This window comes from Bubalus kerabau, chromosome 1 (assembly GCF_029407905.1).
Source record: "Bubalus kerabau isolate K-KA32 ecotype Philippines breed swamp buffalo chromosome 1, PCC_UOA_SB_1v2, whole genome shotgun sequence".
NCBI classification, from domain to species: Eukaryota; Metazoa; Chordata; class Mammalia; order Artiodactyla; family Bovidae; genus Bubalus; species Bubalus kerabau.
In genome coordinates this window covers 247,876,728-247,896,574 of record NC_073624.1, presented here as the reverse complement: position 1 = coordinate 247,896,574, position 19,847 = coordinate 247,876,728, and positions in this window count along the sequence as shown.

Below are 19,847 nucleotides of genomic sequence, written 5' to 3'. Positions count from 1 at the left end.
TTTCGGATGAAATGCTTATAACCTATCAAAGGTACATGTGGAGATATTGAATTAGGTTTATCGTGAGCTCATATTTAAACTAAAGACCATAGAAACTTTTTTGGAAAATACATATCCAGTATTCCTGTTCATGATGCCTGCTTCCTATTCATTGAGTTCTTAGTCATCAAATAACCTCAACATAAGTGAAACTTTAATGAGCCCAGAGCTGCTAAATTACCTTTAGTAGACACAAGAGAAACTTCCTGAATTCATTCCATGGCTCCAACAGCCAACATTGATAATCCTATCCAAGAAAGTAAGTAAAACTTTGCTCTGAAAATTAATTTTGCCAAATGACCATATTTAAATGTGAAGACAATAAAATACATCCTGAATGAATACTTCAAGGTAGCATATGGATTAAGTAACATTTCACGATCCCTTCTATCTCAACAATCCCAAGAGTCCACAAGACTGTCTTCCGTTTCCCACAACATCCCTAACTAATTTTACCACATGACCAGTTAGTTCTCAGTCTAGGTAAGTGAGAGGGTACCTGTTATTCTAAAGTTGTAAGTTTTCTTCCTGTGTGTTACATGTGTTTCTCCGTTAGAAAAATGGAATGAAGAATAAAACTGGAAGGTGTTTTTAAGCCCTTAAAATGGACTTCTCATATTCCACTGCAAATCCTCTTGATCCTGTCTCTCGCACCACTGTGACCAGCTGATCAGGCTTGGACAGCTTCGGACAGGTGCAACCAGAACAGACTTTGCCCTGAGCTCACTTTGGTATTATTCTTGCTTCTTGTCCTGGGGCTTCTCTGAACTCAGTGTGGTGCCCATGGGGACCATTTCAGTATTCATGCTTGTGCAAACCAAAAGTGCAGGGAACATCACAATGAGAAAAAAATATAGGTGAACAAATGCTTCCCCCTTCATGCCCCAGGTGGATAGTTCTGAGAAGCATTTCATATGGCTACCCAGAAGATCATAGGAGAGGTTAAATTCTACTTCTCTAGCCCTTGAGCTCTTTTTTGTTTGTATTTTTTTGTGAGTATTTCTGTTTGTTTCTTTCTGCATTCTATCACCCTTTTACTTCTGTTTTCTTTTCAAATAAACTGTCACTGTTGTTTAGTTGGTAAGTCATATCCAACTCTTTTGTGACCCCATGGACTGTAGCCCACCAGGCTCCTCTGTTCATGGGGTTTACCAGGCAAGAATACTGGAGTGGCTTGCCATCTCATTTTCCAGGGGATCTTCCAACCTAAGGATCGAACCCATATCTCTTGCATTAGCAAGTGGATTTTTTTACCACTGAGCCACTAGGAAAGCCCTCTAATTAAACTACCTTTACATAAATCTTTGCTTTCTTTTATCCTTTGGGAGATGGAGAGAACCCAGGCTAAACAGTACTAATATATTTTATCCTTACAAGGCATTCAAAGACACCAATAACCTGCTGTCTGGTTTTCAAATAACAGCATTCTTATAACTATTTGGGCATGGTGCAATCATTAAAGCTAAACAAAAGGGGGAAACTGGGAGAGAATTGTGTACTTTTGAAACACTACCTGAACAACAACAATGACTTCAATTTTAAAATTTTCTTGGTGATTCAGAAATAGTTCTAACTAAAAATAGTATAAGAATTATTTTCAACACAGTATCCTAGTGAAATTCATTTCACAAAGAACCTAAAATTCATAGAATCTTAGAAGTTGTATTCACACTAGTCAACACTGCACATATCTTCGAAAGATGACTTTCATCTCTGCTTGAACACTTTGAATGACCTATGGATTATTTTGTCGTTCTACAACACAATGCAAAAAAATGAATACAAGAGTGCCCTTTACTGATCTAACTTCCCTTGAGGAAAGAATGGCTTTGGGGATTTTATATAAGATCACATTTTAAACATGATATCAGGGGTTCCATTGTTATACTTCCTAGGTTTGACTCTCCGCTTGAATTCCTACTAGCTTTGTCTATGTGAATAAGTTACTTAAAAGCCTCAGATTTTCCTTCTGATAAATGGTTATAGCAAAATCTGCCTCATACGGTTCCAGAGTATTCTAAATAAGAATATTTGGGGAAACACTTAAACTATATCTGACATAGAGTAGGCCCTATATAAACGTGAGATTATATTCCAAGTCAGAAAACTGGGATCAATTTTACAGCCTAAATAATAATAGTCAACTGTGTTTTTGAAAATGAAATAAGAAAAAAGCAAAATAAATATGTCAGAGAACTTTACTATACAGCTGATATCCTGCAACTTCATATGGGTGGTGTCGAAGTAAAGTGAATTTGGGTGTTTCAAATAACTCAAAGTAATTTCTCTAACTTCTCTAATATAAGCACAGTGCTAAAAATACATATATAAATGTTAATCTCAAAGTCCCTAAATGTTATTTTACCTTCCAAGAACACTGGAGTGGGTTGCCATTTCCTACTCCAGGGGATCATCCTGACCCAGGGATGGAACCTGTATCTTTGAATCTCCTGCATTGTCAGGCAGATTCTTTACCACTGCACCACCTGGGAAGCAACCTCGGGTTCCCTAAATGTTCGTTTACCTTCCTTTGTGTTCCGTATGTACAATGCAAGAATTTAAAAAAAAAGTTTTTTAAAATTGGTTTTGATACTTTACAAAGAGACACACATCTGTCTTCTACTAAATATAATTGGTTTGAAAATTTTAGCTAATAGAAATAAAATCAAAGCAAAGTTAAAAGTGGATAAAGGAAAACATTTAAATTATAGCAGACAGAACTCTGGACTGGTTGTAGCAATAGAAGATTCAATGGCTGTTCTAAAGTCTGCTGTTAATAATATGTGTAGCTTTTAGCAGGACACTTAATTTCTCTAGGGTTCAATTTCCTCTAGATCAAATCTAGTCTAAAGCAAATGGGATGGGCTTGATTATCTCTGAGGACCTTTCCAATTCTAAAATGTCACAATTCCACAATTTTAAGTTCCCTTTTATGGGATAGATCAAAGAGTAAATAGATGGGTAAACTTTTTTTTTTTTTGCCTATGACTATGCAGCAAAATCATTTGTTTCTGACCTTGATCTTGACACAGATAAAAATTCCATCACAGAGAACCAGAAGGAGTCCAGTTCACTGTGAAGCATGCTGTGTTTCTTTTGAAAAAGACACATGACATTTGGTTTGGGTTTTCTGCAGCTGTAACAACATCAAAACTTGAAGTTGAATTTTATTAATGAGGCTTTAGGGTTGAGAAAGGAGAAAAGAAGTCAGACAAGAAAGATCTGTAATTAGCATATCAGTTATTTGTAGGTAAGTAGATGCTCCTGAATTGCTTTAAGGAGCTTAAAAATGAATATTTCCACAAATATTTCAAGTGCTTCTTTGCCTCTGCTTAATATTTTTAATACATACTAACACCAATGAAAAAGTTTACTGCTTAAAGACAAATGGTTCTTTAAATGTTTTTTCAACTTTTTCTTATGGTTTTGTGGACAAAAAATACGTGGGTCTGGGCTATAATCGTAAAATATCGGTCAATGATACATTCATAATTCAATAAATAGTGAGCAAAACTCACTAAGGGAAAAGTTCTTGTGCTTTGGCAAAATACCCAAAGAGGAATTCTATCTTTTTCTCAGAACAACAATGATAACAGTGACAACAAAAGTCTATCTTTACAGTAAAAGGAGAAGAAGTAATAAAATAGGACATGGTTATGCCAACATCAAAGTGGTGTTTGGCCTTCACAGATGGAAAATCATTCAACAAATTTAGGGAACTTCCCCACAAATTTGTAAAATAAGTTTTCTTTCTGGTTATCTAAAGTATCTTTGAAAAGTTGGCCAAGTCTTTTGTAGAATAATAATGGCAAATGAACTTGGAGATTACAGAATAAACAATGTCACCCAGTATTTGATTAATTAGACACATTAAATGTATGAATAAGTGGAAAGAGATCTAAACTTTCACATCCCTACCCTCAGAAGGTAAGTTCTAGTATAAGGAGCACAAAAATTAATTGGAAATTACTTAAGCAAATTATGATTCAGGAGGAATGTTTTTATAATGCCATGGTTATTTTATGATATCATGGAAAATTAGAGATAATTAAAATATAACATGTCAACACCTTTTTTAATGCTGTACAAAACAAGGTAACTGCTGTATGAAAAGTATGTACGATACAAGCATTGTCAAGCTCCACAATTGGAATTCTAATCTTGGTGTATTGTCATACAAGTGGAAATACTTTTTAATAAAGCTGTTTCAATTTAATATATCTCATAACTTATAATCAGCATTTCTTTAATAAAATGAAAATAAATACCTCAAAGGCAATGAGTATTTCATGCAGAATCCTAAAATAGAATTTACATTCAACTAAAAATTGGTTCTTGCTTCACCACATAGTAATTTGGCCTAAAGATAACAATTCTATTCTCATATTTATAAGATGTGAGTTTAAGGCAATGAAAACACTTAAGTGCAATATGAGATATCTTCTATAATGTAAAATTGTCTCTGTCAAGTTCCAGTGTAACAAAATACAAAAATCCATGGGTTTAGCAGTGTTAGCATAGGCTTTCACCAAATTAACTGTGAAAATAAGAATAAACAACACCAAAAAAAAAAAAAAAACCCTGAAGTAATTCAGGTCTCTTATTTCACATGGTGCTTCATTTCTTGCTAAGAAATTGGTGGCATTTCTGAGAATAAGAGAAAAGGGATTTTTTTCATGAATGGATGTTAACATTTATTAAAAGCTTTTTCTGTATCCATTGAGATATGGATTTTTGTTCTTCATATGATTTTCATTCTTCAATTTGCTAATGTGGTGTATCATATTGATTGATTTACAGCTATTGAAAAATCCTTCCATCTCTGGGATACTATAGGCTGTGTGTGTATCTCATTTTTGTGTCCATTCAGCCAGTCTATGATTGGAGCATTTAGTCCATTTACATTTAATGTAAGGGCTTCCCTGGTAGTGTGGTTAGTAAAGAATCTGCCTACAAAGCAGGGGACCTGGGTTCTATGCCTGGGTTGGGAAGATCCTCTGGAGGAGGGCATGGCAATCCACTCTAGTATTCTTGCTTAGAGAATTCCCATGGACAGAGGAGCCTGGCTGGCTACAGTCCATGGGGTCGCAAAGAGATGGACACAGCTGAGCAACTAAGCACAGCACTGAGCATGTTCTTATTACAATAGTTGAAACATACCTCAACAAAATAAGTGTCATATGTGGCAAACCCACAGCTAGCAACACATTCAATGGTGAAAATCTAAAAGCATTCTTCTAAGATTACTAACAAGATAAGGATGCTCATTCTCACAATTTTTATTCATTATAGCTTTGGAATTCCTATCCATGGCAATCAGAGGAAAAAAAAAAAATAAATGAAAGGAATCCAAATTGAAAAGGAAGGTAAAACTGTAATTATTTGCAAATGATGTGATTCTATACACAGAAAATTCTAAAGACACTACCATAAAACTATCAGAGCCCATCAATCAATTCAGCAAATTTAACATAGAGAAAAATATTCCATTTATACACACTAACAATGAACTATCAGAATGAGAAATTAAAGGAATTATATCATTTACCATTGCATCAAAAAGAGTAAAATGCCTAGGAATAAACCTTCCTATGAAGGCGAAAGACTTGGAAAACTCTGGAACTGAAGATGATACAAACAGAAGGAAGGACTTACTGTGTTCTTGAATTTAAAGACTCAGTATTGTTAAAATTACTATACTATCCAAAGCAATCCACAGACTCAATGCACTCTCGAACAAAACATCAGTGATTTTTTTTTATCACAGAACTAGGACAAATAATTTTAGATTTGTATGGAAACACAAAATTCTCTGAATAACGAAAACAATCAGAAAAAAAAAGCAAAAACAGAGTTGGAGAAATCATGCTCTCTGACTTCAGACAATACTAAAAACTACAGTCATTGAAACAGTATGGTAATAGCACAAAAACAGAAATATAGATTAATGAAACAATAGAAAGCTCAAAAACAAACCCACACACTTATGGTCAGTTAATCTATGATAAAGGAGACAAGAATAGACAATGTAGAAAAGGCAGTCTTTTCAATAAGTGGTTCTGGGAAAACTGTACAGCTTATATCTAAAAGAATGAAATTAGAATTTTCACTAAAACTGCATACAAAAATAAACTCAAAATGAATTAAAGGGATGGGGACAAGGGAACGAAGGATTGGGAGTTTGAGATTCGTAGACACAAACTCTTATGTATAGGATGGATTAAAAACAAGGCCCTCCTATACAGCACAGGAAACTATATTCAATATCCTGTGATAAACTATACAGGAAAAGATATGGAAAAGAATATGCATGTACAACTGAGTCATTTTGCTGTACAGCAGATATTAACACATTGTAAATTAACAATGCTTAAATAAATTTAAAATATAACAACTAAGCTGGAAAAAAATCTTCTATAGTGCAGTAGTATATCAATTATATTTCAATAAAACTAGGGGAAAAAGAAAATGTGGAATATGCATAAAATACAATATTATTCAGTCTTCGAGAAAACGAAATTCTGTCATATATTATAATTTGAAGCACTTTGAGAATGTTATGCCAAGTGAAATAAGCCTGTTACAAAAAGATAAAACCTCCATGATTCCACTTACATGACATGTCCAAAGCAGTCAGATCCTTATAAACCCGAAAGTAAAATGGTGGTTGCCAGGGCCTGGAGAGGAGGAAATGGTACATTATTGTTCATGGGTATGAAGAACTGTTATAAACTATGTACATACACTTAACACTGTTGTACTATACACTTAAAAATGGTTAAGATGGTAAATTTACCATTATGTGTTTTTTTATTCCACAGTAAAAATAATGGGCAAAGTGGTAAAATATATATATTGTGTGTGTGTATATATATATATATATATAAAGAGAGAGAGAGAGAGAGAATGTATTAAAGATCTAAATGTAAGACCAAATACTATAAAACTCCTTTAGGAAAACATACGCAGAACACTCTTTGACGTAAAGAGCAGCAATATAGCTTTTGGAATTATTTCTTAAAGCAATAGAAACAAAAGCTAAACAAATGGAAACTAATTAAAAGCTTCTGCACAGCAAAAATGAAAAATTGACAAAATGAAAAGACAACCTGCTGAATGGCAGAAGATATTTGCAAATAATATGACTGATAAGGGATTAATATGTAATATATATAAATTTGTTCATACATCAACATCAAAAAAACAAACAATCTGATTAAGCACGGGCAGAAGAACTGAATAGACTTCTTTCCAAAGAGGAAATGCAGATGGCTAACAGGCAATGAAAAGATACTCAACATTACTAATTATCAGGGAAATACAAATCTAACCTATAGTGAGATATCAACTCACACCTATCAGAATGTCTATCATCAAAGACACAAATGACAAATGTCGTGAGGATATGGAGAAAATGGAACACTTGTACAGTGTTTGTGTGAAGGTAAATTAGTGCAAATAAGTGAAAAACAGTATGGTGGCTTCTCAAAAAAACTAAAAATAGAATTAATGATGCAGCAATTCTACTCCTGAATATGTACCCCAAAAAAACCCCAAACCACTCATTTGAAATGGCACATTCACTCCAGTAATCAAAACAGCATTATTTATAATTGCCAAGATATGTAAGCAGCCTAAGTATCCAGCAACAGATGAATGCAAAAAGAATAAGTGACACATATGTATCTAAGTGTACAAGTGTATACACACATGCACATGTATACATACAATGGAATACTACTTAGCCCCAAAAAAGAACAAAATTTTGCTATCTGCAACAACATGAATAGACTTTGAGGGCATTATGCTAAGTGGAATAAGTCAGATAGATAAAGACAAATAGTATATGATATCACTTATATGCAGAATCTAAACAATGCAACATACTAGTAAATATATTTAAAAAAGAAGCAGACTCACAGATATGGAAAAATATTAGTGGTTTATAGTGTATGGGAAGGGACAACATAGGGGAAGGCAGTGAGAAGTAAAAGCTCTTGGGTGTAAGACAGGTCCAAGGTTTTACTGCACAACATGGGGACTATAGCCCATATTTTGTAATAACTACAAATGGAAAGTGACCTTTAAAACTATGTAAATTTTTAAAATTAAAAATAATAAATATAACTTCAGGTTTTTTCTAATTTAAAAAAGAGAAAAGGAAATTTGGAATGAACTTCCATGTATGGTGATATCGTGAGGCATTTCTTCCACTCTCTGCTTATGATCCAACACTGTTTGAAATGCGTACTTAAGTGCTAGAGAAGAATTGATTGATTTTGCTGGTGGTGAAGAGAGGATGTAACCCACTGAACAGACAAGTGGTAGACATTCTCTTTAAGTTTATTATGGAAAGTGGAATATGGAAGTTTTTGTGAAACACATGAGAAAAAAATCATGTTGTTTTACAAGGTTCAAAGAATTGAGTCCTTTGAAGAAAGTTGGCATGTCACAGAATTAGTTTCTATTTATCATTCACAATACTTAAATGAAGCACTCAACACAAGCTTCTCTGAGTGCACCATGCAACAAACTCTAATGCTATCTATAAAAATCAAAACTGAGCCATATCTTATGAAAACAATAACTTCTTGTCAACTCTGCTTCCCTCTGCTGCCCAGTAACGAGAGAGTCTGACACCACCTGACACTTTACACTCACATAAAAGTTTCAAATGTATCATGCAAGAGATTCACAGATCAATTCCAACTTCCATGAAAGCAGTGGAGTGAGACAGAAGAGCCATTTTGAATGGGCCTAGCAGAGCAGAACACTGCTAAAAGCAATTCTTTTTCCATCACCTGTACTGGTGTACCCAAGGCAGAAGTTTAAATGATTAGTGATAACACTGAATATGGTAGTTCTGACATGACACCGTCACCTGGTACATTTTTTACACACTTAAATGCAATACCAAAATCATCGTTTTAGAGTTGATCTTTACTAAAAGCACTGACTTTTGTCTATAAATGCTACAGGGCTGTTACTGAATATATCCCATCAGAAACAAATTGCTTATTCAATATCAAGTTCAGAATGTTTCCTCTGATATTATGAAATTAAATTCATTGCCACTAATTTTAGGAGTAGTTCATAAAAACTTTAGGAAAAGAAACAAACACTCTTTGGCTATAGTGTTCGTATTCTTATAATTAAGCACAATACTTGAAGAAAACTAGTATGCTCGGAAGTGAAGTGAAGAGAAGTTGCTCAGTCGTGTCCGACTCTTTGCGACCCCTTGGACTGTAGCCCACCAGGCTCCTCCATCCATGGGATTTTCCAGGCAAGAATACTGGAGTGGGTTGCCATTTCCTTCTCCAGGAGATCTTCCCGACCCAGGGATTGAACCCAGGTCTCCCGCATTGTGGGCAGACACTTTACCATCTGAGCCACCAGGGAAGTCATAATACAAATTTCTCTGACCTTCTTCTGACAGAAAACTTGCCAATATTTCCCCAAGACATGAATTCTAGAGCCCATTAATAACCTTAATGCTGCTGCTAAGTCGCTTCAGTCGTGTCCGACTCTTTGCGACCCCATAGATGGCAGCCCACCGGGCTCCCCTGTCCCTGGGATTCTCCAGACAAGAATACTGGAGTGGGTTGCCATTTCCTTCTCCAGTGCATGAAGGTGAAAAGTGAAAGTGAAGTCGCTCAGTCCTGTCTGACTCTGAGCGACCCCATGGACTGCAGCCTACTGGGCTCCTCTGTCCATGGGATTTTCCAGGCAAGAGTACTGGAGTGGGGTGCCATTGCCTTCTCTGAATAACCTTAATAGTTGTATACAAATTGCTTTAAAGTGATATTTTGAATGGTAAGTTGGCTGGCATGGTTTGAATACTCAAATATAGTGAGTTTAATTACAAGGGAGTATTTCTTATTTGGTTAGCTATTCTTTTTTCACTCACTAGACTATACATTTATTATAAAATTATATTAAAATATATGAATGAACAGCCAGATAGATAAAGAGATGCATAGAGTGAAGTCCCTGATAAAGCAGTTTCTATCTTTGTGGAGCTTGGGGCTCAGCATGGTGGCATGTGGTCCTAGACATGGAAACTTTGAAAATCTAGATGACCTATTAATTACAGATATTGAGATTGCTGTTTGTAAGTACATACAAATAAGTGGAATATCTGTGTTTAAATGAGTTGAACGGCATTGGCTGTGTATTTCAGCTAGATAAAAACTGATAGCTTTTCTTCAGTTCTTAGCTATAGCATCTGTCTTAAAGTGAGGAGAACTTTGTTAGCATTCAAAAGCAATACTCACTACAAAAGAGGAGACTGCTTTTCACTACAAAAGAGGAGACTGCTTTGCTTTAATTAGAACCTTAAATAAATACATTAGAGCTCTTTATAGATATTTATTTCCTAGTAGGAGTGTTCTGCTGCTGTAGGAATCTGCTCATCTTTATCCAACTGTGGAGTAATTTTGTGGATGGTGTCTACTGGGGTGCCTGACTGTCTCTGAACATATCATCTAATCTCTGCATTTCTATTTCCTCTAAGGCCTCTCAAGGACTTAATTTGAGTTCTATATATGGCACGAATCTTACTTGTATGAGTACAATTGAAATTCTGGTTTCTTTTGGCATAATGTATTAACTGTGAACAAGAATTAAAAAGACAGAATATCTAGGTCTTAATTCTGATTCTACAAGTCTTTATGTGCAAGTCTCTAGTGCATTTATGCAAGTGTGTCTCAAAAGTATCAGACTTCCCTGGTAGCCCAGATGGTAAGGAACCTGGCTGCATTGTGGGAAACCTGGGTTCAGTCCCTGGGTTGGAAAGATTCCCTGGAGAAGGGAATGGCTACCCATTCCAATATTCTTGCCTGGATAATTTCATGGCCAGAGGAGCCTGGTGGGCTACAGTCCATGGGGTCACAAAGAGTCAGACTCGACTGAGTGATTTTCACTTTCTCAAAAGTATGTACCAAGGGTAGTTTTATCAGTTGAGGATACACAACTGATAATATCATACTAATTTTCAAAGTGGTTGTGTATGTGCTTAGTTACTGAGTTGTATCCATGGTACAACCAGTTGGATATATAGATCCAGGATTGTTTGATGAGAGTACCCAGTATCTTTTGCAATCCTTGACATTGCCTGACTTTTTGACTTCCTGAAGAATTGATGGTTTTAATATAATATGATTAATGTAATGAAATGTCCTTTCATCTGTCTATTGGCCACTGGTGCCTCCTTTTTGGTGTGTAAAAGTGAAAGTGAAGTCGTTCAGTCATGTCGGACTCTTTGCAACCCCATGGACTATAGCCTGCCAGGCTTCTCTGTCCATGGGATTTTCCAGGCAAGAGTGCTGGAGTGGGTTGCCATTGCCTTCTCCAGAGGATCTTCCCGACCCAGGGATCGAACCTGGGTCTCCCGCATTGTGGGCAAACGCTTTATCCTCTGAGCTACCAGGGAAGTCCCATTCTTTTCCTCCTTATATTTTTATTTCATTGCTTGCTTTGTCTTATTGAAGCATTTAAGTTTTTTACATATTGAATTATTTGAGTTCTTTACATATTGGTTAATCCACTTAAACTTTTAGAAGATCAAGTTTCTTTCATTAAAAAAGGATAACAATAAGATTTAATTGGTTGTCATGAAGCACACATGAGCTAATAGAATAACAAAATTTGCTAAGCCTAATTATCTTTTATGAGATGTACTAGATGAAATTAGTAGTGAAGTAGTAGTGAAAAATAGTGAAAAGTGAAGTTGTATGGAAATTCTAATATACCAGTTCTATCTTTCCATGTACAATAGGATACAGTCACAAAGGAATACTGTTCCCTCCCAAACAATCAAAACAAGATAAATAACACATAAATAAATACATATTAGAGTCCATTAAAAAGCAGAAGTCACAAAGAAACTTAACAAATTAAAAAAAAAAAATTAAATGTCAAGCTCTTCCCAAGACAGAAGAAAGACTTGCCACTTTCCTGCCTGATGGAATACCAGGAAGAGGTGGAAAACGTCATAGTTATGGGCAAAGCACAGCTAAATTTACCAAAAATTTAAAGTCTGAATGTATGATAATCTGGTATGGCAATTTACAATCTTGGGGACTCCAGAAACAATGGAGGTTTGCACCTACACTCTTTTTTTACAGGTCTTCACCAACTGATTATGTGGATTAAAGGCAGTGCAGGAAAGAGACTCTTTCTGAGGCAAAGGTATAAATGATGCCCTAATATCTGAGGCTGGAACTGGGAACTTAGAGAAACCATATAGATAATTCAGTCAGTACACTAGTACCTGGATGCTGTTGGCTATGACTGTGGGAGGGGCAGGAGAAATATGATTGCCCTTCATCTCTCCAACTACCTGTGAAACAGACTCACAGATCCCACTGAAATCTGTGGGTTTGGAGTTAGAACTGAGAAAAACCTTATGGACATTCAGAGTCTCATCCACTGAGTATGAGCTGTGGCTATCTATGGCTGTATAGGTGAAGGTGGGAAAGAAAGCTAAAAGGGATGCTCCTGAGGCAGAGGCATGTAGGGTTCACTGAAGTCTGAGGACAAGGAAAGAAGCAGGACGTCTGAGTGATATCCCATAGGCAGCCAAAGGCTTTCCTGGTCACTAGGCAGAAGCCATTTTCAGGAAGGAGAGGCAGGAAAGAATAAAGAAACACTACAGAATTCAGATCCCTTGTCAAGTAATATTGTTTGGGTGAAAAGAATTTAACTGAAGCAATGGAAAGTTCACACTCGTTGCAAATATAGACTATACTGGAGCTAGACTGACAACCCACATAATAATGGTCAGATGGAAGAGGTATTATCATTTTCAGCTGTAAATATCATTTACTTTGTGTTGTTGTGTGTTAGTCGCTCAGTTGTGTTCGACTCTGCAACCCCATAGGTTGTAGCTCTTTGGGCTCCTCTGTCCATGGGGATTCTCCAGGCAAGAATACTGGAATGGGTTGCCATGTCCTCCTCCAGGGTATATTCCCAACCCAGGGATTGAACCGCACTTACTTTAATTTTTATTTATGTTAGATATTCAACCAAAACTCACATAAGACATAAAGAATAACAAGAAAATATAATCCATCACCAAAAGAAAAACATGGTCAAAAGAATTAAGAGAGATATAGTCAGTTGGTAGAATTTTTAGACAGTGACTTAAAAGTTGCTGTAAGTATAGTGAAGGTATACTGAAAAGGTTTCAGCATGCATAAGCAGATGGAGAATTCCAGTGGAGAAATGGAAACCATGTAAAAGACCTAAATGACAAAGCTAATTAAAAAAAAAAGTGACAGATAAAAATAATTATTTGGTGGATTAATCAATAAACAGAGATCAGTAATGGATGGTGTCAATAAATGTGAAGGTAGATTTATATGAGCAAAAAAATAAACAAGGAAACAGTATACAATATCTGAAAGTGAAGTGAAGCCTCTCAGTCGTGTCCGACCCTTAGTGACCCCATGGACTGCAGCCTACCAGGCTCCTCCATCCATGGGAGTTTCCAAGCAAGAGTACTGGAATAGGGTGCCATTGCCTTCTCCGATATAATATCTGAAGGTAATATCAAATGGTCTAACATATGTGTAACTGGTATCATAGAAGAAGAAGAGGGAGAAAATAGAGACAAGAAATATTTGAAGAGATAATGGTCATAAATTGCTCCAACATTTATGAAAGAAATCATTCCACTCATTAAATAAGTTCAGTTAACCACAAATAGGATAAATAAAAAATAAATCAGGGGACATAAATATCAAATAGGATAAAAAAATCAGGGAATATAATAATCAAAGTATTGAAAGGCAAAGATTTAAAAACATCTTGAAATCAGTCAGAGGAGAAAGACACATTACATAGAAAGAAAAATAATGAGAATGGCAGCTGACTTCTGATCAGAAACAACAAAACAATACCTTCAAAAAGCAAAGTAAATGGATAAATAAATAAATAAATCATATATTCCATATCCAGCAAAAATACATTACAAAACTGAAGGCAAAGAAGTTATTTTCAGGGACAAAAGCTGTAAAAATTTTTCTTCAATAGACCTGCTTTATAAGAAAAAATTTTTTAATTCTTTAGACAATAACTGTAATATTAGATAGAAAATCAATTTTACAGGAGAATGAAGAACATCAGGAGTAAAGGTATTAATTAACCTGATATACATCTCTCTATATAGACATAGATATAAATGTACATATATGTATATGTGCATATCTCTCTATATATGCGTACATGTATTGTATACAGAGAGATAAGTAGACATATCAATGGATAATAGATAGATATAACTCTTAATTATTGAAGTATAAGCAGTTTTTGTATTTTCAGCATTTATTAAGATAAACAACATGAAAATAAGAGAATAAAAGTCAGAAGGATGATAAGTAAACATACACAATAGTAAGATTATTATTTATTGGAAATGTATCTGTACTTCTTGAAGTTAGACCAAGATAACTTAAAGAAGTATATTCTAACCTCTAGAATATCTAATAAAATAATACAAAGATTCATGACTAAAAATAAATAATTGAGAAAATAAATGAGGAAAAATAATTGAGTATATAATCTATTCCATTCAATAAAATACAGTAAGGAAAGAAAACTCAATTGCATATTTTTAGAAGATATACAATTTAAAGATAAATATATAGATATTTCAAAACCAAAAGAAAAGTTATACTATGCAAAAGATTGTAAAAAATCTGGTGTAGCTGTATTAAAAATTAGACTTCAAGACAGAGAGTATTATCAGAGAAAAGAGGAATATCTTCAATTATGAGTCAAATCATCAAGACAAACAATCATAAATGTGTATACCTAATATCACAGCTGCTTCCAAACACATAAAGCAAAAATTGAAAGAATCACAGGACTAAATTGAAAAGTCTGTTCAGAGTTTCAGAATTTCACACTAGTTTCTTGGGAATTGATATAAACAGAAGCCAAAATATCAGTAAGAATATAGATGATTCAAACAATACTATCAACCCATCAAGACTCCACCTGTCATCAATTGAAAATATATCTTTCTCAATTGCACAGAGAAAATTACCAAGTAGAGTATATTCTGGGCCATACAGGAAGAAAGTCTTAATACATATCAAGGATCATAAATAAATAGTATTAAATTTGAGACATATAAGAAGAATTTATATAAAATATATAGGAATGACTGGGAAATTAAACAACATATTTTGAAAGCTAAGGAAGAAGACACAAATGGTCTGAAAAAACTGATCTGATAAGACATTGACAATAAAAGCATATCAAAAGCTGTATGATAGAATACAGCCCTTAGAACTTGATTTGTGAAACAGACAAGCAATAAAGACGAAATTTAGGTTTAGGAGACGTTTAATAAAATTGATCACCCCTAATAAGACTAATAAAAAAAAGAGACAACACAACCAACAATATCAGAAATAAAAAAACAATAACATCTAGACACTACAGACATTAAAAAGATACTTTTTGCTGATAAATTTGAAACCTGATAAAATAAATTTCTTATGGACTCAACTTCTGTAACCGATAAACAAGAAGTAGAAAATCTAACTAACTCCATGACCATTAAAAATATTTCTTTTTTAAAGAGACTTTCAATAAATTTAAAACACAGTCTACCAAAGAACTAGAAACATCATGTAATAATATATGTTACACACTGGGATGTGTGTGAAACCTGGTTATGACAAGATAACTTAAAATAGTGAAGCAACTATGAAATTTACATATCCATAACTATATCTCTTTTCCTCTCTCTTTCTCTTTTTTCCCTGGGTGGATTAAACCACCAGCTGTATTTTAGTTTCCTAGCCCAGGATGATAGAGTAAAAGAAAGGGACAGATAAAATTAATATTCATTTGGTTTGTATAGTATGCTAGGCACTATGATATACATTCTGAATTAGGAAGGCAAGTGATTTCAACAAGGAAATACATTCTTTTTTCATTTTTTCTTGAAATCTCATCTATACTTCATTCACATTTTTCATCACTTTAGTAAAAGTTGTTGAGAAGGCCTGAAGGTCACACTTCTTTACATCTGGGAAACTGTAGTCTTAAAATAGTCAACAAATAGACACAGTGACAATAAGAAGTTAAAAAATCACAAGAATTAATCACTTCAAGGTCTTCTTTCATTCAGTAATTATTACACAGTTGTCATAACCTTCAATTTCTTATAAAACACAGTATCTGCAAAGTGCAATGAAGTGAAGTGCATAAAATGAGGAATGCCTGTACATAGGTTAGGTCATTCACTAGACGAGGTTTTCATTTAATTCATTTTATTCATTTAATCATCACAACTATCTCATGACATATGCCCCACTAACCTTAATTTATATATGAGAAAACTGACCCTCAAGAACTTAAAGGAAAGCATTAAGAATATATATAGGAATGATTGGGAATTCACTACATTGTAGGAAGTGGAAGAGCTGGAATTTAAACTTTTGCTATCTGACTCCAGGGTATGTGTTCTTAATCAAAATCTATATAAAGATATATTTTTTCTATTTTCAAGAAACTTCAAAAATAACAATAATATAAAAACTAGAAGCAAACATATAAGGTACATACTCATCAAAATATTTTGGTATATGTTTCATGATCTTAAAAAAAGGAGATTAATATGGGTTAAAACTTAAATTTGGTACCATAAAGGAGTGTATTTAAATCAGGGACCCTGACGCTGGGAAAGACTGAGGGAAAGAGGAGAAGGAGACAACAGAGGATGAGACAGTTCAATGGCATCACCGACTCAATTTGCTCAAACTCAATGGACATGAGTTTGAGCAAATTCCAGGAGACAGTGAAGAACAAGGAGCCTGGTGTGCTGCAGTCCACAGGGTCACAAAGAGTCGGAAACAACTCAGCAACTGAACAACAGAAAACAATGAGTAGGAGCTAGATAAGCAGAGGGTCAAAATTCTGAGTAGTTAAAATTTATGCATTTTAAAATATTTTGACTACTATTTGTGCTTCTTCAAACAACACAAGAGATGACTCTACACATGGACATCACCAGATGGCCAATAATGAAATCAGATTGATTATAGTCTTTGCAGGTGAAGATGGAGAAGCTTTGTACAGTCAGCAAAAACAAGACCAGAAGCTGATTGTGGCTCAGATCTTGAACTCCTTATTGCCAAATCTGGATTTAAATTGAAGATAGTAGGGGAAACCGCTGCACCATTAAGGTATGACCTAAATTAAATCTCTTATGATTATACAGCAGAAGTGACAAATAGATTCAAGGGATTAGATCTGATAGACAGAGTGCCTGAAGAACTATGGATGGAGGTTCATAACATTGTACAGGAGGCAGAGATTAAAATCATCCCCAAGGAAAAGAAATGCAAAAAGGCAAAATGGTTGTCTGATGGAGCCTTAAAAATAGCTGAGAAGAAAAGCAAAAGGCAAAGGAGAAAAGGAAAGATATACCCGTTTGAATGAAGAGTTCCAAAGAATAGCAAGGAGAGGTAAGATAGCCTTCCTCAGTGATCAGTGCAAAGAAATAGAGTTAAACAATAGAATGGGAAAGACTAGAGATCTCTTTAAGAAAATTAGAGATACCAAGGGAACATTTCATGCAAAGATGGGCAAGTAAATGACAGAAATGGTATGGACCTAATGGAAACAGAAGATATTAAGAGAAGGTGGCAAGAATACACAGAAGAACTATACAAAAAAGATCTTGATAACCACGATGGTGTGATCACTCACCTAGATCCAGTCTTCCTGGAGTGCAAAGTCAAGTGGGCCTTAGAAAGCATCACTATGAACTAAGATAGTGGAGGTGATGGAATTCCAGCTGAGCTATCTCAAATCCTAAAAGATGATGCTGTTAAAGTTCTATATTCAACATGTCAGCAATTTTGGAAAACTCAGCAGTGGCCACAGGACTAGAAAGGTCAGTTTTCATTCAAATCCCATAGAAAGGCAATGCCAAAGAGTGTTGAAACTACTGCACAGTTGCACTCATTTCACACACTAGAAAAAAAATGCTCAAAATTCTCCAAGCTAGGCTTCAACAGTATGTTAACCAAGAACTTTCAGATGTTCAAGATAAATTCAGAAAAGGCAGAGGAACCAGAGATCAAATTGCCAACATCTGCTGAATCATAGAAAAAGCAAGAGAATTCCAGAAAAACATCTACTTATGCTTCATTGACTATTCAAAAAACTCTGTGTGGATCACAACAAATTGTGGAAAATTCTTCAAGAGATGGGAATACCAGACCACCTTACCTGCCTCTTAAGAAATCTGTATGCAGGTCAAGTAGCAACAATTAGAACCGGACATGGAAAAACAGACTAGTTCCGTATGGGAAAGGAGTGCGTCAAGGCTGTATATTGTTACACTGCTTATTTAACTTAAACAGAGAGTACATCAGGCAAAATGCTGGCTGGATGAAGCACAAGCTGGAATCAAGATTCCTGGGAGAAATAGTAATAGCCTCAATATGCAGTTGCTACCACCTTATGACAGAAAGTGAAGAAGAACAGAAAACTGGATTAAAGATTTGCTCAGCATGGCCTGCCCATCAGAACAAGATCGAGTTTCCCCCACAGTCAGTCTCTTCCATCAGGAAGCTTCCATAAACCTCCTATCCTTATCCCTCAGAGGCAGACAGAATGAAAACTACAATCAAAGGAAACTAATCAAACTGATCACAGGGACCACAGCCTTGTCTAACTCAATGAAACTAGGAGCCATGCATGTAGGGCCACCCAAGATGGACGGGTCATGGTGGAGAGTTCTTACAAAACGTGGTTCACTGGAGAAGGAAATGGCAAACCACTTCAGTATTTTTGCCTTGAGAACCCCATGAACAGTATGAAAAGGCAAAAAGATTGAACACTGAAAGATGAACTCCCCAGGTCAGTAGGTGTCCAATATGCTACTGGAGAAGCATGGAGAAATAACTCCAGAAAGAATGAAGAGATGGAGCCAAAGTAAAAACAACACCCAGTTGAGGATGTGACTGTTGATGGAAGTAAAGTGCAATGCTGTAAAAAACAACACTGCGAAGAAACCTGGAATGTTAGGTCCATGAATCAAGGCAAATTGGAAGTGGTCAAACAGGAGATGGCAAGAGTGAACATCAACATTTTAGGAATAGGTGAACTAAAATGGACTGGAATGGGAGAATTTATTTCAGATGACCATTATATCTACTACTGTGGGCAAGAATCCCTTAGAAGAAATGGAGTAGCCATCATAGTCAACAAGAGTCCAAAATGCAGTACTTGGGTGCAGTCTCAAAATGACAGAATGATCTCTGTCCATTTCCAAGGCAAACCATTCAATATCAGAATAATCCAAGTTTAAGCCCCAACCAGTAATGCTGAAGATGCTGAATTTGAACAGTTCTATGAAGACCTACAAAACCTTCTAGAACTAACACCCCAAAAAGATGTCCTTTCCATTATAGGGGAGTGGAATGCAAAAGTAGGAAGTCAAGAGATAACCGGAGTAACAGACAAATTTGGCCTTGGGGTACAGAATTAAGCAGGGAAAAGGCTAATAGAGTTTTGCCAAGAGAACACACTACTGGTCATAGCAAACACCCTCTTCCAACAACACAAGAGAAGACTACACATGGACATCACAAGATGGTCAATACCAAAATCATATTGATTATATTCTTTGCAGCCAAAGATGGATAAGCTTTATACAGTAAAAAGAAGCTCTATACAGCAAAAACAGGACTGGGAGCTGACTGTGGCTCAGATCATGAACTCCTTATTACAAAATTCAGACTTAAATTGAAGAAAGTAGGAAAAACCACTTGACCATTCAG